The sequence below is a fragment of the Rana temporaria genome, chromosome 1 (genome assembly GCF_905171775.1).
Source record: "Rana temporaria chromosome 1, aRanTem1.1, whole genome shotgun sequence".
NCBI lineage: Eukaryota > Metazoa > Chordata > Amphibia > Anura > Ranidae > Rana > Rana temporaria.
The window spans coordinates 149,498,816-149,521,186 of NC_053489.1; positions in this window are offsets into that span (position 1 = coordinate 149,498,816).

Below are 22,371 nucleotides of genomic sequence, written 5' to 3' on the forward strand. Positions count from 1 at the left end.
GAAAACTCCCACAGAGTTGGCATTTCATTTTGAAGTCTTAAATGTGTCACGTGTAAAATAATTTGTTTTAATTTTTTTTCATAGGAAAATATTTGCTGTATATAATTATTAAAACATTTTGTTATTTAATTCATTGGGCAGGTTTACTAAAATAAAAAGAAATGAAGTGAACTGAATCTGTGTTCTCTATGGCACTATGGCATAAAATGAATTCAAGACATAAGGAACTTGAAACCCAATGCAGGCAAATCAAATCGGAAAAAAATAGAACATGTTTTATATCTAAACTCCGATGGAATTCATCGGAATTTCCGATGAAAAAACCCAGATGGGGCTACACATGATCAGAATATCCGATGGAAAAAGTCAGTCGGACTTTTTCCATCGGAAATAGAGTCCAAGATATCACTAATAACATACAATGAGAGTCAATCAATCCAGACTTATTCTAAGAGAATCTATGGGCCAATGCCTGCGTGATAAGGTAACATTATCCAGAATGAACCATGAGAGGTAAATCACTAACATAACTGAGAAAAGAAAAGAAAAACACTCAATAAAATCAAAACAAAAAAATAAAAAATAACAAACATAGGTCAGTTTTGGAGTCTAAATAGGAACCACGGGTTCCAATTGGCATCAAACAAGGTTATGGAATCATGCAAAGTGTGGTATATTTTTTCTGCCAGCATTATTTGATCCACTCTAGATATGATTAGTGAGAGTGGGACCGAATCGGTCTTCCAGCGTAGGGCAATAGCCCAATGTGCAGCCATGCAAATCGAGTGGATCAATCTCATGAGGGGTTTAGGGGTGTCAGGCAAGGTTTCATATAAGAGACATTGAGTGTGTGTCAGAGCCATGGGTCCACCCGCTAGCTTATTAATTAGCTCCAGGGCCTTTCTCCAAGTCGGTTGTAGTTGTTCACACTCCCAGAATAAGTAAAGCAAGGAGCCCCATAGGCCACAACCCCTAAAACAAGAGGGAGAAGCCTACGCGTATATGCTACAATTCAATTGCCGTTTCCCTGATAGAGAGGGAGTATGTGCAATTTTGCATGTTGTGCCAACCAGATGTCCAATCTAGGTCATCTTCTGTAAGATTGAGCTCCTGTTCCCATTGGGATCTATATGTATTTAAGTTTGGGGATTTCGTGAACCGATTCCAAGGATTTATTGATACCTGAGATGAGGCCTTTTTTTTAGGCCTTTTTGGCGCAAGAAGGGTGGAATAGAATTGTCTAAAAATTCTAGGCACTTACTCCGGATGAGATGTAGTTAGACCTGAGCCAGTCGCCAATTTGTACACATGAGGGGGCCGATCAGACTGGTTCAGCTTTCTGGCGAACATGGTGGAGGAGGAGTTACTATGCAGTAAGAATCTAGCCTTCAAGGCATAGTAATTAAAACGCGTATATACATGGGTAAATGGTTAGATGAGGCTATCAGCCATTTCATTTTTCTTAGGACAGTCTTAACACGCTATAGTTAGTCAGCACATAATACATCACACATTGAGTAGTTGGTACTCAGTTGAGTAAGTGAATAACAGCCATGACTGACAAGTTTTGTTAAAGTTTGTGCTATTTTCTTTTTTCATGGGCACAATTTCCTCCATTCTGTAAATATAATGTAGCCTACTAATACAGGGGAATAAGTGTTTTAGCTGCAAGTGTCTGGAAAGTGATTTCTTGTACTTACTCAAAGTAAGAGGGTTAATGTTGATCCAACAGGCAGCCACATTAAGTTCTATTTTGGTTTCCGTGATGTGTTTGATCCATTTTTTTATTTTATCCCAGTAGACAAGGACTGGGGGACACTCCCACCAGATATGCAGAAGGGTACCTAAATGCTTGTTACAATGCCAGCAGGTATACGGGGTCATGTTGGACCATCTTCTGGCCCTCTGTGGAGTAATATACCACGAGTAAAGATTTTGTAGGAGATTTCTTGGTATTTGGAGCTTAACTGCATTTCATGAAGGTGTTCAATGCAAATCTTTTATGTTTTACTGGAGTGTAACACTAAAGTAATTTCTAAGGAATAAAAACTCTAAACAAAACCTCTTATTTAAGAATATTATCTAAGAGGCCAATGGAAAAAAACAGCTATGAGAGAGAATATGCCTCCAGGCAAAACATTATAACTCAAGTCAGGTTCCCAAAATCTCCAGGGCATATAAATTACTTCAGACAGAAGTTTTACTTGCAGAGCTGATGAGTGTAGGAATTGCCTCTAAAATCTCAGCTGATAGACACCCTATAAAGATATGTCTTTTTAAGCTAAGAATATTGTTTATGCAAATGGCATCCACATCATGATTAATTTAACTATAAAAAGGTTGGTAAGCCATTGTTCTAGTATTAGCAGCATTCAATATTAAAACAAGAAAGCTATAAATTTATAGCTATATAAATTACAAATGCTGTCGATTGCAATACCAGAAGTATATTTTAAAACGTTAAAAAAGTTCTTAATTAGATTCATATGGCGGAAAAAGAAAGCGCGTATAAGCATGTCTATACTAACCAGAGACAAGGCGCAGGGTGGTTTGGGGTTACCAGACATCAAGGCATACTATACGGCCATTCACATGACACGGGTGGTTCAATGGGTTAGAGAAAATAAAGAAAAACTATGGGTTAAATTAGTAGTTTAAATAAAACTACGTTAGGGAAGGAGATTTGGATTCCGGCACAATTTAGACAGTCAAAAGAACACTTGTACACGAATACACGGACATATATGTTAATATGGGATAAGGTTCACAAAAATGAAAAATGGGGATATAATTCCTTACTAATCCCACTATATGATACAAATTATTTTGCACCGGGTAAAGTAAGCTTGTCTGGGATTTGGATTACAAAAACTGACGTAAAACGAAGGGATATACTGAAAGATGGCAAAATCTGTACTTATCAGGAACTTGGGGAACACAAAGAAATGTTTGAGTTGAATTGGCTGAGATACCTACAGTTGAAACATTTTGTGGACTCCCTTCCTCATCCGATCAGGCTAGAGGGAAGCTTGCTCCCACTAGAGCGTATGTGCTTAGCCCCGAGTGGAGGAGGCGGGATCTCACAGATCTCTAAAATACTGTCGGGACTAAAAAATAAGGGGCTACCTCAGTATATTAAAAAATGGGATGAGGAGTTGGCAACAGGGGATATTGAGAAAGATTTTGGGAAAATATTGAAGATGGCGCATATCACATCAACTCACTGCGGGATGATAGAAATGAATTTTGAATGTATATGATGATGGTATATCACCCCGGATATTGCACATCGATTCCAAGGGGAGACTTCCAGATTCTGTTGGAGGGGTTGTATGGAACCCGGAACCATGTCACACCTCTGGTGGACGTGCCCTAAAATCAATAGATATTGGCATAAAGTTGTATCAGTAATCAAGGAAATTACTGGAATTAAAATAGCAGTCGACCCGTGGGTGTGTTTGTTCCATGGGACAAACATGACTAGTAAACAATATATGAGAACCTTGCTCCCCCATATCCTGAATGCAGCAAAGAGCCTGATCCCTAAACAGTGGAAAGATCCCGAGAGTCCAACAATGAGGAATTGTCTTGGTAAAATAAATTACATTTATTATATAGAACAGCTTAAGTTTATGGGGGAGGAAGGTGAAGGGGGATTTAAATTGAAATGGCAGGACTGGGTCGATTATAAGTCATCACAGAGTTATCTAGTTCAGATGGTATAGGGTAAGAAGTGTAGGTTAGTAAAAGTTGATAAGTTAAGAGACTGAGGTTTGGAGAGAAAGGGGAGGGTTCAGGAATGGGGAGGGGGCGAGGGGGGGGGTTTGGGTTAGCCGACTTGGGTAGGGGCACTTTGGTTTTATTAATATGTAAACTTTAGCACTTTTTGTATTTTACCATTCTGTGTCTATATCGGCTTAATATAAATATATAATGACATAACAAACAAAGCAAAAAAAAAAAAAAGAGAAATTTCCTACCATGATGCGAACCAGGATGGAGACCGCGTATGAACGCAAAATTGATTAGGTCTCCGGTTAGTGTTCTCTGAGTCGGAACAAAAAGAAAATTAAAAAAAATAAAAATAAAAAAATAAAACAAGAAAGCTCTAGCTTGCTGATTGAATTTTTTTAGAAGATTGTAGCACTTTGATTAGCAAATAAATGGTAGCATTAGAACTAAGAAATATCATTAATGTTGTATGATCTGCAGAACTAATGCTCCAGACACCACAAATGATGATCATCAAACACTAGCATGTTATTCATATGATATGTGCTGATCTGGAGCTTCAAAGGTCAAATGAACTGCTTATTGGTAAGCTGTGCCTAAAAATCAAACATCTAAGCCCCAAAAAAAATAGATCCCATGACCAATGCTTTAACATATGTTCATGTGACTGGTAGCAGAAAGAGTATGTTGCACTGTAAACTAGACATCGTCACCCAATAACTAAGACCTTGGTGGGAGAATCACCAGGTATTTTTGGAAATCTGTAAAAATATTTATATTAGAATATAGGCCCGGATTCACATACATTGGCGCATATTTATGCCAGGGTAGTGTATCTAATATACGCTATGCCGACGTAGCGCAGAGAGGCAAGCACCAAATTCACAAAGCACTTGCCTCCCAAACTGCACTGGGTTCCCTCGGCGTAAGCCGTCGTAGGTGGAAGTGGGCGTGAGCCAGGCTAATGAGGTGTGACCCCCATGCAAATGATGGGCCGAGTGTCATACAAGTACTTAAAATCCCAGTGCGCATGCTCAGAATCATGTCGGAACTACTCCCTAAGATACGACGGATCACTGCCTATGACCTAAACGTAACCTACGCCCAGCCCTATTCACGTACTACGTAAACGACATAAAATACAACGGCTGTGTTCCCTGGTCCATACCTTAGCATGAGTTGCGCCCCATATATAGGTGGAATAACCTTACGCCGGACATACGACTTACGCAAACCATGTATATTATGCGCCGGGCGCAAGTACGTTCGTGAATCTGCGTATCTCCCTCATTTGCATATGTGCATAGAAAATCAATGGGAGCGGCAAATGCGCCCAGCGTAAATATGCGCCCACGATACGACGGCGTAGGCAAGTTACGTCGGTCAGATGAAGCCTATTTTTAGGCGTATCTCAGTTTGTGGGCACGGCGCATGGATAGGACGGCACATATTTACACTTACGCGGCGTATCTCGAGATACGTCGGCCTAAGTGCTTTGTGAATCCGGGCCATAGTGTCTGGCCAAGTATGTTAAATTAATACTTTATAATGCGGTAAGGTGCACTGTATTCAGGCAGGTCATTCCTTTTGAATGGGCTGGCAGCACACCCTAGCTCAAAAATTCTGATCTGCATCTTTTTCTTTTCAATGCACCATACCTGGTGCACTCAAATGAACGTGTGTTAAGGTGTACTGGCAAGGTGCTATTCTTGTTGTAACGAGACCCTTGCTCGCTTCCGCTCTCCTGACACTCCTCTGCTACTATTGAGTCAGCTTGCAGATCGCAACGTCTGATGGTTCGGTCATCCAAGGCTCCGGGATCCAAACTACAGCTATGTGCCGTTCGGGATCCATAAGAACAAAACACCAGGCAGGCTGTATGTAAGTTCAAACAGGAAGACCTTTATTGGAAGTACACAACAAACTTTTAAACAGAATTTGGAACATCCCGCCCCCAACAATCGCTTTCCTATTGGTCAATTGTAAAGTACATCGAGTTCTCCTTCAGGTCCTCATAACCATGCACATGCGGGCTTGAACATGAGTCAGCCAGGATTGGTCCGATAGCTTGAATGGAGGGACTGTGTGTATTGAGACAGAAGTCCCAGGGGGCAATCAATGTACACAATAGCCAGACACAGAACAATGGAGCCGTCTGGCCTTAAGACAGAGCAGAAGACCCCCCCACTGTGTAACAGATTTCAAAGAGATACCCTTCAGCATTCCAAGGTCCATGACACTTGTGTGTTATACAACGTAACGTAAATTTCAGCTGATTTAAATTTCTTTCAGCCGCTTTAAACAAAAAAAATATGAAACAGATCAAGGTAAACTACCAACAACAATTGTGAGCATTCCACGCTTTTGACAGAAGGTCGATTTTAAAATCCAAGGCTGATAGTCAGTGAGATAAAACTAGCCACTGAAAATTGCCATTTAAGTCCATCATTATGTATATTTGTCCTAACTAACAACTGCTCTATATTGGTCCACAGTTGCCAGATTATTAATTATAAGTGATAGACTGATCTCTCCAAACAAAATTTACAATGCGATTTTGCAGTTTCCCAGATGTACCGTGTCATAATGGTTTACATAAAGATTATAAGTCAAACAGCCAAACTGACCGCAGAAAAATTAAGTTACTTTAAATAGTCATTGATTACATAGCAGTCAGGGGTTTAAGGATTTTATTATCTTCCTTTTTACGGATAGTTTTAAATGGCGAGGGATAGGTCAGCCAAATCCACATTTAGTCTGGTTCCCATTCTAATTTACAGATCAAAGCCAGGAAAGACATTTTAATGTTTATTCACTAGTAAATCTGGCCATTGGGCAGTTATGTTTTCTTTTTTAAAACACAGGATGGGGACCTGATTAAGCTTTGCCTAATAATTCTCTTAGCACATCTATTTGTCATCACAGACTCGTTAGTGTATGCATGTTCCTTTATGCTCTCTGACAAGTCAACAAACCTTTAAGGTGTCCACAACATTTCTGAAGGTGATTGGATGTGCAATCATGATGAGGCCACCCACAGGCACACATGCTGGACACTGGGTTCATGTATAGGACAGCTCAGCTTCTAAGATAATACATTTTATGTTATGGACAGTGGAATATTATTGGGTTAGCACTGATGATTTTTCACCCTTGTGGATATACTGTATTTTGATTATGAAGTAGTAGCTGTGTTTAGTGTTATACATATTGGTTTTTGGATTATTTTTATTTTAAGAGCATGGAGATTTTTTGTACTTATTCTTTCTTATCCACTTGACCCCTGAAAGATTTACCTCTCTTTCTGACCAAGCCATTTTTTGCTATACAGCACCGCGTTACTTTAACTGATAATTGTGCGGACATGCAATGCTGTACATAAATTATTTTTATTTCATCTTTCCCCACAAATATAGATTTTTTTGGTGGTATTTGATCCTCACTGGGGTTTTATTTTTTTTGCGCTATAAACAAAAATCTTTTCAAATCAAATCTCTTCATAAATTTAGGCCAATATGTATTCTGAAACATATTTTTGGTAAATTAAAAGTTATAGAATCTTCAAACTGTGGTATATATACTGAAATTTGTATTTCTTTATTTTTGTTTATACTAGTAATGGCAGCATTGTGATATTGCGGCAGGCAAACAATCTGATATTAACCACTTAAGTCCCGGACCAAAATGCAGCTAAAGGACCTTGCCCCTTTTTGCGATCCGGCACTGTGTCGCTTTAACTGACAATTGCGCGGTCGTGCGATGTGGCTCTCAAAAAAAATTGCCATACTTTTTTCCCCACAAATAGAGCTTTCTTTTGGTGGTATTTGATCACCTCTGCGGTTTTTATTTTTTGCGCCATAAACAAAAATAGAGCGACAATTTTAAAAAAAAAATCAATATTTTTTAGTTTTTGCTATAATAAATATCCCCCAAAAATATATAAAACGTTTTTTTTACTCAGTTTAGGCCGATATGTATTCTTCTACCTAATTTATAGCGTTTACAGAATAGGGGATAGTTTTATTGCGTTTTTATTAAAAAAAAATTTACTACTAATGGCGGAAATCAGTGATTTTTTTCATGACTGTGACATTATGACGGACACTTCAGAAAATTTAGACACATTTTTGGGACCATTGTCATTTTCACAGCAAAAAATGCATTTAAAATGCATTGTTTATTGTGAAAATGACAGTTGCAGTTTGGGAGTTAACCACAAGGGGGCGCTGATGGGGTTATGTGTTCCCTGAAGTGTGTTTACAACTGTAGGGGGGGTGTGGCTGTAGGTGTGACATCATCGATTGTGTCCCCCTATAAAAGGGATGACACGATCGATGCAGCCGCCACAGTGAAGAACGGGGAAGCTGTGTTTACACACGGCTCTCCCCGTTCTTCAGCTCCGGGGACCGATCGCGGGTCTCCAGCGACGATCGGGTCCACTGGTCCCGGTCACGGAGCTTCGGATCGGGTCGCGGGCGCGCGCCCGCGACCCACGGCTGGGTACTAGTACAGGACGTACCTGTACGTACATGTGCCCAGCGGTGCCATTCTGCCGACGTATATGTGCAGGAGGCGGTCCTTAAGTGGTTAATTGACACTTTTAACACTTTGTGGGAACCAGTGACACTAATACAGTGATCAGTACTAAAAATAATGCACTGTCACAGTACTAATGACACTGGCTGGGAATGGGTTAAACATCTAGGACGATCAAAGGGTTAAACATGTGCATAACCAGTGTTTTTTGTGTGTACAGTGTGCTGCTTTCAATATGGGATGTGCTGGATTTTATTCCCTGCAAAAAAAATCCAGCACATCCCTGCTAGGAGAAAAAGAGCACTGCCTTGTTTACGTATGCAGAGCTCCATCCAGTCTGTCTCCTCGCCAATCAGCGGGTGCGGGCAGTCATCCATTGGCCGATACCGGGTGATCAGCTTCTGTTATGACTAAATCACAGCAGAAGCGGCGCAGCGGTGGCTACCCAGAATAGCAGATTTATATATATATACATGAGTCTGCACAGAGCAGCCGCCCTATAGCAGTAAAGCTACACTGGGCCAGTCTCCACTTATTATTATATTATTTATTTAAATGGGGCTTTAAAAATACACTATCAGGTTTTTAAAAAATGTAAATGAACGTTAACTGCATGAAAATAGGTTTTAAATCCTACATCTCTGGCAGGTCCGTGTATCTTCTCTCCTTCAGTCTTTTCAGCACTTTTGGTCGTGTTCCCCGCTGTGCATTGTGGCTCAATTCTCTAACCCCAACATAACTGCTGAGTCCTGTAGTGACATAGAAGGTTAAAGGATGGAACCACAGAGTGCAATAGGTATACAGGCTTCCGACAATTGAATGTTGAAGAGATTGATGGAGGCTGCTCAGCTTGAATAGAAGGAGGGGAACTAAGGGCCACTAAAAATATAAGTATACCAGTTCTTTTATTGCAAGAAACTTTCTGCTCCTTTTAAAACTTTACAAGGTTGCTTTAATATTCAAATATCTTTTGACCTATAAACAATAAATCTTTTTTAAGAGTACGTTTTTGTGCCCAGCAGACATTGCACTATTGAAAATGAGCAGGTTGTTCTCACAGAGGAGCTAAAAATTTAATCAAAATACAGTTTTTTAACATTAATTATGGTATTACGGTTTTATAATAGCTTTCATACATAAGAAAGCCATACCTCGGAGACTTTATCACCTTCGAGAGTGTTTTGTTGAAAATACTGACTTTTTAAAATAGCTCTGTTTATTTATTTATTTATTTGTAGAGATATAGTAAGCTTTGCAGGCTGGATTTGGTTCTTCTGGAGATGCCTATCAGTTCCTGATAAGTGTATGACTTTGCGTTTGAAGGGAACATTATTTTGTATTGAAGATAGGTATCTATTCATTGTTTTATTATATTATCCTTTCTGAGAACACCAGCAAGTCTTATTTTGTCTTTATCCCTGTTCTTCATGTTATCTCTTTGTATATAGAATTCAGTAATTCATGTCACATATAATGTTGTTGCGCTATTATCAATCCTTGTTTTTATCTGTGAAAAGGAGGTTTTCTTTCTTTTCTGGCATATCTAAATTCACCTGAAATCTATTATTGTTTTATACCATTAAGATTATTAACAGATTACTTTGATACAAAATGTAAATTGAAAAATTATAAAAAAAATTGCATTGATGATTAGTGGTGGGTTAGCAGTTCGGTGGACACCTGAATTTGCGGGGTGCTTGGCGGGATGTTCACCTGCCGAACACTCCACAATGCACTGAGCGCTGGTCAGGTGCAAGGCTTTGTACAGTCAGGGCACAGAGCACTGTCAGAGCCCTGTATGGACAAAGTCATGATGACTTTGTCCAATCATGGCTCAGTGCTCATAGTCCGACCCCACACTATAAAAGGTCCCTTCCCAGCAGGACTCAGTGAGAGCTACTGTAGTTCGTGTTGTTGTGATTTTGAGTGCAAAGTGTCAGTGTAAAAATAGTGTAGTGTAAGTATAGTGTGAAGTCAAGTCAAGCTTTATTGTCATTCTACTACACATAAGGACATACAGTAGAATAAAATGTCATATCTCACAGGGCCACGGTGCTACATACTAATTTAACATAATTATAAACATACAAATAATAAAATACAGCGAATAGCCTAAAATAAAAAAAAACAATTATAAACATATACACATCTGGGAACTACGTAACTATACATATAGGGGCAGATCCACGAAGAAGTTACGACGGCGTATCTATTGATACGCCGCGTAACTTCTATTTTGCTCCGGCGTATCTTTGTTTTGTATCCACAAAACAAGATACGCCTGAAGCTGGGCTAGATCCGACTGGCGTACGTCTTAGTTCGCCGTCGGATCTAAGGTGCATATTTACGCTGGCCGCTAGGTGGCGCTTTAGTCGAATTCCGCGTTGAGTATGCAAATTAGCTAGATACGCGAATCCACAAACGTACGTCCGGCCGGCGCATTTTTTTACGTCGTTTCCGTAAGGCTTTTTTTGGAGTAAAGTTACCCCTGCTATATGAGGCGTACTCAATGTTAAGTATGGACGTCGTTCCCGTGTCGAATTTTGAAGATTTTACGTCGTTTGCGTAAGTCGTTCGCGAATAGGGCTTTGCGTAGAATGACGTTCACGTCGTAAGCATTGGCTTGTTGCTGGTTAATTTCGAGCATTCGCACTGAGATACCCCAACGGACGGCGCATGCGCCGTTCAGAAAACACATCATTTACGTTGGGTCAAGTAAAATTAACATAAAACACGCCCACATCTTTAACATTTAAATTCCGCGCCCATACGCCGGCAGATTTACGCTACGCCGCCGTAACTTTAGTGCTTTGTGAATACAGCACTTGCCTCTCAAAGTTGCGGTGGCATAGCAATAATACGATACGCTACGCCTGCCGAAAATTGTTTATAAAAGTGTCTAGTGCATATTCAAGAGAAAAAAGGAGGGGAAGTGAGACATTCCTGGTCACAATATATAGGTTGTAGAAGAGGTTTCGAAGAGGAGTGGAGGGCTCTCCCAGCCTGGGGGAAAAAATTGTTGAGCAGCCTGAGTCTGAGTTTTGAAACTCCGGTAGCTTCTAGAAGTAGGCAAGAGCTGGAAGAGACTGTGGGGGGATGAGTGTGATCCTTCAAGATACTAATAGCTTTGCTGGAGAATCGTGTATGGAAAATGTCCAGGATGGAGGGATGGATGGAAAAGAGACACCAAAAATCTTTTCAGCCATCTTCACTAGCCGCTGTAGGGTCTTGCGGTCAGCAGAACTGCAGTTCCCATACCAGACAATGATGCAGCTGATCAGCACAAATTTAGTAAGGATGGGTGTAGGGAGACTTTTTTTTAAGGTGGCAAAGAAAATATAGGCTCTGTTGTGCCTTCTTGATTAGTGATGTGATTTTGGTTGTCCAGGTAAGATCCTCTGAGATGTGCACTCCCAGGAATTTCATACTACTGACTCACTCCACAGTCAAGCTGTCGATGGTCAGTGGGGTGTGATCAACAGAATTTCTCCTGAAATCCATCATACCCTCCTTTGTTTTGCTAACATTAAGGGACCAGTTATTTGTACTACACATTTAACCAGTTGTGCCACTTCCTCTCTCTGTAGAGTGTTTCTTCATTGTTCATCATAGACCAGCTTAGGTGAGTTCTTACTCCCTCAGATAAGTGTACTGTTGTTTTTTCTAAATGATTTATATATATATATATATATATATATATATATATATATATATATATATATATATATATATATATATATATATATATATATATATATATATATATATATATATATATACATATATCTCCCTTGCTTGTTGTTTATTATATACTTTACAAATATCTTCTAGACCCTCCTGAAGAAGCGGTACAACCGCGAAACCGGTCAAGGTCATTGGCTCCACCTATTAGATACAGTTGGTTGTATTACCCAATTTGATCTGTGGGGTCTGTCCCTAAATGTTTTTATATTGTAAATTGTTTTATGTAAATAAATATTGTTTTTTTTATACCAATCTGGCCTCCTATCAGTGCCGTGAAAGTCCCAACCCCCTCCCCCCTGACCTATGATTATTGATGCTAGTTGGCCTCAAGCAGCCTATGGCACTTTCTCAATTGGGTCTCACTTTCTACATACCAAACGGGATGCTGGCACATCTAAATTATTTGTATAATTAGCCTAACAGAGGCAATACTCTCCCTTCTTGGATAGACTGCATTAACCTCCCTGGCGGTCTTCCCGAGACTGACACGGGGTTAGATTTTCTTGCTACTATCGGTAACCCCGAGTCAGTCTCGGGCTTGCCTCGCTAGATCCACAGGCACTTTTTACTTACCTTGTCCCTGGATCCAGCGATGCCACCGCGCTGTGTGAGCGAGCGGGACCTCGCTCGATTCACATAGTGCCTCCGTGTGACGCCGATCTCCGTTCCCTGCGACGTTACGACGCACGGGGACGGAGAACGGCGCCAAATTCAAAAACGTAAACAAACACTATACACACAGTATACTGTAATCTTATAGATTACAGTACTGTATGTAAAAAAAACACACCCCCCCCTGTCCCTAGTGGTCTGCCCAGTGTCCTGCATGTCATTTTATATAATAAAAACCTTTTTTTCTCCCTGCAAACTGTAGATTGTCCATAGCAACCAAAAGTGTCCCTTTATGTCAAAAATAGTTTTAGATCAGCTAAAAAACAGCGATAATAAATTATAATCACTTGCAGAATTGTGCGATAGCGATTTGTGGGGAAATTCGTCATAAAAAAATAAAAGTAATGACAGCGACAATTCTGCAACTGAGCAAATTTCAGTGATTTTGATTTGATTACATTATTGAATAATTTTTATTATAATTATATTATTATTTGTTATAATTATTTATAATTATTTATTATATTATAATTTATAATTTTGTTTTTAAAAAAATGTAATACACGGGATGCCTATTAGAATCTTGTTTGGTCAGATTTAAGTGAGTTATTTCTAAAAATTACAGACCTACAATATAAAACGCCAAATTTCCTTGCAAATAATGGTACCGCTTTTAGCATGTTTTTTCTGAAAGAATCATACCGCCAGGGAGGTTAAGGTGAAAAACGTTGACTTTACAACTCCTTTAAGGTCATCACAGAGGGCAAGGGGGTGCTCTTTACGTCTAGAGGAAAAGAGATATAATCTCCAAATAGAGAAAGGTTTCTTCACAGTAAGAGCTGTAAAAATGTGGAATCAGCTCCCTCAAGAGATGGTTCTAGCCCGCTCAGTCGATTGACTTAAAAAAGGACTGGATTCTTTCCTAAATGTACATAATATTTCAGGGTACTAACATTTATAGACAAGTGGGTGACTAAAGCGCTAGCCAACAGTGAAAATTAAAAGTGACCAGTGAAAAACAAAATGCTGCTCAAATCTAAAATGTGCTAACAACAAATAAAGGTCTGAATAAAGAATGATGAGCGCAAACTGAAAATCTAAAAGTGAATATAAAGACAGTCCATAGGGGACTGATAACAATCAATAAAGATATGCAGTGAATTCAAAATTAGTGAAATAACCCAAAACTGATAATTAATCCAAAAATAAAAGTCCAAATATATAAATCAAAGTTTGGATAAATCAATCTAGTGTGCCAGTGATAAACAAAACTTCTGCACTTCGGGCATCAATGTGGATAATCTTGATAACTCTTTGCTTAGCAGGCTAAGCAAAGAGTTATCAAGATTGTCCACATTGATGCCCGAAGTGCAGAAGTTTTGTTTATTACTAACATTTATAGGTAAAGTTAATCCAGGGAATATCAAATTGCCTCTCAGGAGATCAGGAATTTTTTTTTTCTCCTGCTGTAGCAAATTGGATCATGCTTTGCTGGAGTTTTTCATCATCCTCTGGATTAACTGCGGGCATAGGTTTGTGTATATGGGATTTTATGTTTTTTTCCTCTCTCTTTTTTTGGTTGAACTACAGTAGATGGACTTTTGTCTTTTTTCAACCTGTATAACTATGTAACTTTGTAACATTTCTGTTAGTGGCAGTCCTCAATTTAAAGAGCATCAAACACCACTTTTCACTCAAATAAGTGCATCCAATCACCAATTTCCCAGTATCTATTACATTTTGGTAATAACACCCCCTCCCCCAACATGTCTAGGAGGCCAACAAGGAGAGGCAAACATGCCTATGCCACTATGAGGGGGGCAACCGTGTCTGTATCTGCAGGCAAAGGTGGACATGGTCTGTCCACATGCAGGGCATGTTTGTTTCTGTTAAGTGATGTTGCCCGTGCTTTCCATGCCACAGCATGCAGAGGAGGTAATGGATTGGCCCATCTTCATCCTCCTCATCCTCTATCCCCCAACCTGACACTAGTTTGCAGTCCACCGCAGATGCCAGAGCAGCCTATTTTGCCTCCTGCCATAGCTCCAGCATCATGCACGGAGGAGTCAGCTGAATTATTTGAACCCAGCGTCAGCCACTTACTTCTTGAGGATGCACAGGCAATACTTGGTTGTAATGTTGGTTCTGATGTTGAGGGAGGGAGTAACCTATGTCTAAAAATGGGGGAGAATACTGATAAACAACAAATTGGCAGTCATGTTCCCCATGCAGGAGGGTATTGCCAAGTCGGCTCCAGTGATAATGAGGATGGAGGGGATGATGATCATGAGGTCACTGACTCGACTTGGGTGCCTGATAGAGCAGAAGAGGAAAGTGAGGGGGAGGCACAACCCCAACGAGACAGGATGTCCTCCAGAGTGAGCATCATGGAAGAGTAAATAGCAGCCATCCTATTCCATCAGATTGTGGAGCTCTTATCTCCTGGCCCACTTCCTACAGCTTAGCAGTATGGGAGTTTTTTTAAGCACATGTGCACTGCTGCAATTTGCAATCTTTGCCGCAAGCAAATCAAGTGTGGCAAAAACACCAGCCATTTGAGTACCACATGCTTAAAAAGACATTTAATCTCCCACCACTCAGCCCATTGACAAGAGCCCCTGAAAGTCACACAAAAGGGACACAATTTTTCTCCTCCTCACCTCCATCCTCACCTTTCATCTCTTCCGCTAAATCTCATGACCTCTCAGCAGCCTTCACTGACAGCAATGATGGTATAGCAAAGGGTATCACAAGTCCTTGTAACAAGTTAGGCAGCAGCACACCACCAGCTGTAGAGTATAGCAGGCAAATTTCTCTGCCCCATCTGCTGCAGCGGTAAAAAAATGCACTCCCTGCCACCCACATTTCCAGCATCTAAATTTCAGCTTGTCACAATTTCTAACTTTCCATCTGGTGAATTCTGCCCCTTTCTGTGTCCCTACCACAATGGCAGGTTACCAGTTGCTATTTCTTTACACGTAAGGCCAATTTAGCTCTGTACCATCACATAAAAGACAATGTTTTGGCATCATTGGGCAAAGCAGTCAGCAGCAAGGTCCACATTACTACTGACTAGTGTTGCTCACGAATATTCGCATTGCGAATATTCGACTCGAATATAGCATATTCGAGAAATCGCGCTATATTTCGAAATTCGCGGTGAATATTCGCAATTCCGAATATTCGATTTTTTACAATTTTTTTTTTAATCAGATCACATCCTAGATATCTCCATCGACGTCTAAAAGCATTGCTGGTATCATTAGAGACCCTGGGCCGAGTAGCTGAAGCGTTCATTGAATTTTCCAGAAAGATCGCAATGCGATTATTCGGCAAACGCAATATCGCGCGATTATTTTCCTCGCCCCGATCTTCCGCATCAGAGCGATTTTTACAGTTTCATTTTTAAAACAGATCACATCCTAGTGATCTCCATAGACGTCTGAAAGCATTGCTGGTATGATTAGAGCCATTGGGCCGAGTAGCTGAAGCGATCATTTTATATTGCCGAATATTCGCAATGCGAATATTCGGCAATAGGAATATTGCGCGATTATTTGCTCCGCCCTTTTGCATCAGAGCCAATCAGAGTTCTCCTTCCACACTCGTCACAGGTTAGCAACCAATAGGAACCTGCCTGCATGGACATTATATAAGCTCACTCCCAGCACCATTTCATTGCAGATTCAGAAGCTGGCTATAGAGTGTGGAGGCTGTTTCTGTGTTCCTGGTTTCCTGTGTCTTTGTTCTTGATTGATTTAGATCATCACCAGCATTGCTATTTAGTGATTCCAGTGGATCTTTTCCAGTATATCAACTGCTTTTTTCAAAGCAATAGACCCAAGAGCTTTTTTCAAAGCTACGTTTTGTGCTGTTTTGTGCTGTTTTTTTCATTTGTGTTACTGTTTGATCCTGCAATCCTCGCTGTTCAGTTATATTTGCAAGAGATTTCAGAACACATTTTGCTGAGCTTTATAAAAGAGCTTTTCTAAAAGCTAAGTTTTGTTCATCTTGTGTTACTGTTAGATCTTGCAGGTTCGCTGTTCAGTGATATTTGATAGGCATCTCAGTTCACATTTTGTTTAGTTTTCCCTAAAGAGCTTTTATAAAAGCTAAGTTTTGTGTTCAGTTTAGTTAAATTTTGTGTAGTAAGTGTACACACTGTTAGTGTACATTTATTTCATCTAGCTTAGCTTAGTGTGTGTTTAGTGTCTGTGTTTTGTGTTTAAAAAAAAAAAAAAAAAAAAAGTTAGTGTTTGTTTAGTGCTTTTTTTTTTTTCTTTAATTTTGTAGTCCTTGTCTGGTGTACTACTTTTCTTATAGTTTAGTAGCTGTCTGTGTACGTCTTTGTCTGCGTGCCTGTCTTGTAAAAAATACACAAAAACACATTTTGTTCACATTTACCCCCCCCAATAAAGTTTACCCCCCCCACACACATATTAGCAATAATGAGCGGCATCCGTGGCCGTGGCAGCAGGGGTAGGGGAGTTACTCCCAGTGCTGGATCGCTGCCAGCACGGGGTACCTCTCGTGCCCCTACTAGTGGTAGAGGATCGGGTGCAAGGGGAGTACGCCTGATCCGGGAGTTCTTCCCATCGGGCAGCCGCCCGATATTGCCATCTCAGGCTCAAGTAGTGGTGGACTACATGGGGCACAGCAGTGCCACTGAGTCGTCGGTCCCGACTCACAGTAGTACCACCATTACACCGGTGCCTGTACTACCCCCCCCCAGCCCCCAAGAGTCCAGCATCTTACTGTTCGACAGCGACAGTGAGAGGGATCTCTTGGGGGAGGCCATGCATCAGGCAGACCTCCAGCTCTGTCCTGATGGTCAGGACCTTTTTGAAGGGATGGATGAGGAGGATGGGATACCTGCTGGCAGTATCCCAGAGACATCCCTTCAAACTGGTGCTGCTGTTTTGGTGCAGGAAACAGCAGCACCTAGTCAGACCCAGGCGTGGGTGAGGGGACAGCGGAGCCAGGCTAGAGGCTCCATGTCACGTGGTTCCCTCAGACCAACACATCTCAGCCCTTGGTCTGACATCTCTGGGGGCGAAGAGGGTGACCCATCATGGTTGCCATCTGACGCGTCGGCTCACTACGTCAGTGACGACGGGGAAGGTAGGCACCCTGGTGAAACGGTGCGCCAGGTCACCACCAGGGAGACCATCGTCAGGGTCTCCACTGGTGATGGCAGCAGGAGGTGTCAGGAGGAGGAGCAGCAGCAGCAGCAGCAGCAGCAGGCAGCTCCACCTGTGCGCACCGAGTCCCAGCAGGTGCAAGTAAGCGTCACCCCATCTGACAGGAGGGCGGTGCTGAAGTCACCTGTCTGGAATTTCTTTACCCTGGTGGCAGACAACCCTACCGTGGCCATCTGCCGGATTTGTAAAGTGAGGGTGAAGAGAGGGAAGTGTTTGGCTCGGGTGGGTACCACAGCCCTGAACCAGCACCTGAGGATAAACCACTGGGCGTTGTATGACGAGATGAAGCGTGGTGGTGGTAGCAGCGCCACCACCACAAGTGAGCAGGGTACAGCAGCCCCTGCCACATCTTCATCTGTTTCCAGCAGGTCATGCCCCCCCGCTCCCTCTAGTAGAGGTACTGGTACCGGCAGCCAGACCTCTACTTCCACAGCACCCTCCACGTCTGTGTCCCGCACTGCCGTCCGGCGCCAGGCGTCGATTTCAGACGCCTTTGACCGCACCACTCCCTTCCCCCCTGGAGACCGACGTGTGCGTTCCCTCAATGGGCTCCTGGCAAGGGTTATTGCCCAACATCTGCTGCCCTTCAACATAGTTGACAGCAACCCCTTCAGGCAGATGTTGGAGCAGGCCCAACCCCAATGGCGTGTCCCCAGCTGCCATTTCTTTGCCAGGACTGGTGTCCCTGCCCTACACCAGCACATTGTGCAGAATGTAACCCTGTCGCTGGATCACGCTGTCAGCGACAGGGTTCATCTGACAATGGATGGCTGGACCAGCAGGCATGGGCAGGGACGCTACATCAGCTTCACGGCCCATTGGGTTTCCCTCCGAGGCGTCGGTGAGGGATCGTCGGCAACCGATCTTGTGGTGCCGCCCCGGGGTGTCCAGGGGAGAACTGCTGGTCTCCCTCAAGCCACTGTCTCCGCAGCTGCTGAGCCTCCCAGCAAGCGCCCCCGTAGCTACTCAAGTGTGGGGCACGTGCGCTGTCAGGCCGTGCTCCAGCTTGTTAGTTTAGGGGACCGGAGACACACTGGAGAAGAAGTGCTGAAAGCACTTCAAGCTCAGGTCCAGAAGTGGCTGACACCCCGAAGGCTCCAGCCAGGTATGGTTGTCTGCGATAACGGCAGCAACCTACTCGCCGCCCTCCATGCTGGCAGTCTGACGCACGTGCCCTGTCTGGCACATGTCCTCAACCTGGTGGTGCAGAAGTTCCTGCGCACTTATCCAGGGTTGAGTGACATTGTGGCAAAGGCGCGTAGGATTGCCAGCCACTTCAGGCGCTCCCCAACCGCTACCGCGTCCCTGTCCAAATTGCAGCGGAAGTACAATCTGCCCCTTCACAGGCTGATTGTGGACAGTGTGACGCGGTGGAACTCCACCCTCCACATGCTGAAGAGGTTGTGGGAGCAGCAAAGGGCGGTGAGGGAGTACCTGATGGAACTAGGCACTGAGAGGGCTTCACCACAACTCCCTTTCATCGCCTGTGCGCAGTGGGGGCAGATAAACCAGGTCTGCCAAGTGTTGTCCTCCTTCGAGCAGGCGACCAAGATGGTCAGCAGTGAGCAAATTGGCCTCAATAGCGTGCTGCCAATACTGTTCATGCTGGAGAGGACACTAGATCGCCTGCTCGAGGCTGGGGAGAGTGCCTTGGTGGAGCAGGAGGAGTCAGCAATGCTCCACCGAGACCAGGGCCAGGACGAGGAGGAGGAGGAGGAGGAGGATGATGATGAAGAGGAGGAGGAGGTGGTTGCTGGTGTCGTCCCGGAGTCAGGGCCTGGTCAGGAGGGAGAGCCGGTGTTGGGGGCACCGATAGTCCGGGGGTTGGGCATGTCTGAGTTTGACCAGCAGCGCCTCAGGGATGAAGAGTCGCACCTCATTCACCTGGCCAGCATTGAGGAGTCACAGCGGGCTGTGCTCTTCCCCATGGCTGCCCACATGCTGAGATGCCTCAGGAGGGACCCCCGGGTTAAGACCATCAAGACGAGGGATGATTTCTGGATGGCCACCCTTTTGGATCCCAGGTGCAAGGGGAAACTGGAGCAGTTCATCCCAGCCAGCCGGAGGCAGCACCGGATGGAGGAACTGCAGGCAGCCATTGTCAGACGGTTGGAGCAGGCAACTCCCCGGCCTCCAGTTGTCCCCCCTCATCTCACCCAGCAGGTGGCTGCACCCAGCTGCAGCCAAGCAGGGGACCTAATGGAAGAGATGAGGATGTTCTTCCAAACCGAGCGACCCAGTACCACCACCAGCAGCAGCAGCAGCAGTCACCACCAGCGGCTGGCCCACATGGTGGCAGACTACATGGCGTCCGTCGGTGCTTCTGACAGTATGAGCACCGACGACCCCATGGAGTACTGGGTTGCCAGATTGGACACCTGCCGCGAGCTCGCTCAGTATGCGCTGGAGTTATTGTCTTGCCCCCCCTCCAGCGTACTATCTGAGCGGACATTCAGCGCGGCAGGTGGGGTGGTCACGGACAAGAGGACCCGTCTGTCCACAGACTCCGTGGACAGACTCACATTCATAAAGATGAATGAGTCCTGGATCGGCGGTGACTTTCTGGCACCCGTCGTCGGTTCAGGGCGCTGAAGGGTCCCTTGCCATGCATTCCCTGATGAAGCCCCGGACCTGATGTATTTACAGTGCTGAATATAACTATTTCAACATCAGAGAAAATCAATGTTAATATTTGGTACAGTAGGCTTTCTTTGCAATTACAGCGGTCAAACATTTCTTGTAGTTTTACACCAGCTTTGCACACACTGGAGGAGGGATTTTGGCCCACTCCTCCACACAGATCTTCTCTACATCAGTCATGTTTCTGGGCTATCGCTGAGAAACACGGAGTTTGAGCTCCCTCCAAAGATTCTCTATTGGGTTTAGGTCTGGAGACTGGCTAGGCCACGCCAGAACCTTGATATGCTCCTTACAGAGCCAATCCTTGGTTATCCTGGCTGTGTGCTTTGGGTCATTCTCATGTTGGAAGACCCAGCCTCGACCCATCTTCAAAGCTCTAACTCAGGGAAGGAGGTTGTTGCCCAAAATCTTGCAATACATGGCCCCGGTCATCCTCTCCTTAATACAGTGCAGTCACCCTGTCCCATGTGCAGAAAAACACCACCAAAGCATGATGCTACCACCCCCATGCTTCACATTAGGGATGGCGTTCTTGGCATGGTACTCATCATTATTCTTCCTCCGAACACGGTTAGTGAAATTATGATCAAAAAATTATATTATAGTCTCATCTGACCACATGATTTTCTCCCATGACTCCTTTGGATCAGTCAAGACAATTATGTCAGCAGTTATTTCACACCCTATATACTCTTATTAAGACTGCTGTACATCATGGCAACTCCTGCCCATGTGATATGACTCTGTATCAACTACTACTGTTAATACTACTACTGCTGCTGCTTCAGCTGCTGCTGCCGCCCAGTCAATACACCTATGTCAGCAGTTGTTTAACACTCTATATACTCTTATTCCTACTGCTGTTCATCATGGCACCTCCTGCCCATGTGATATGACTCTGTATCAACTACTACTGTTAATACTACTACTGCTGCTTCTGCTGCTGCTGCTGCCGCCCAGTCAATACACCTATGTCAGCAGTTATTTCACACTCTATATACTCTTATTAAGACTGCTGTACATCATGGCAACTCCTGCCCATGTGATATGACTCTGTATCAACTACTACTGTTAATACTACTACTGCTGCTTCAGCTGCTGCTGCCGCCCAGTCAATACACCTATGTCAGCAGTTGTTTAACACTCTATATACTCTTATTCCTACTGCTGTTCATCATGGCACCTCCTGCCCATGTGATATGACTCTGTATCAACTACTACTGTTAATACTACTACTACTGCTGCTTCTGCTGCTGCTGCTGCTGCCGCCCAGTCAATACACCTATGTCAGCAGTTATTTCACACTCTATATACTCTTATTAAGACTGCTGTACATCATGGCAACTCCTGCCCATGTGATATGACTCTGTATCAACTACTACTGTTAATACTACTACTGCTGCTTCAGCTGCTGCTGCCGCCCAGTCAATACACCTATGTCAGCAGTTGTTTAACACTCTATATACTCTTATTCCTACTGCTGTTCATCATGGCACCTCCTGCCCATGTGATATGACTCTGTATCAACTACTACTGTTAATACTACTACTACTGCTGCTTCTGCTGCTGCTGCTGCTGCCGCCCAGTCAATACACCTATGTCAGCAGTTATTTCACACTCTATATACTCTTATTAAGACTGCTGTACATCATGGCAACTCCTGCCCATGTGATATGACTCTGTATCAACTACTACTGTTAATACTACTACTGCTGCTTCTGCTGCTGCTGCCGCCCAGTCAATACACCTATGTGAGCAGTTATTTCACACTCTATATACTCTTATTAAGACTGCTGTACATCATGGCAACTCCTGCCCATGTGATATGACTCTGTATCAACTACTACTGTTAATACTACTACTGCTGCTTCAGCTGCTGCTGCCGCCCAGTCAATACACCTATGTC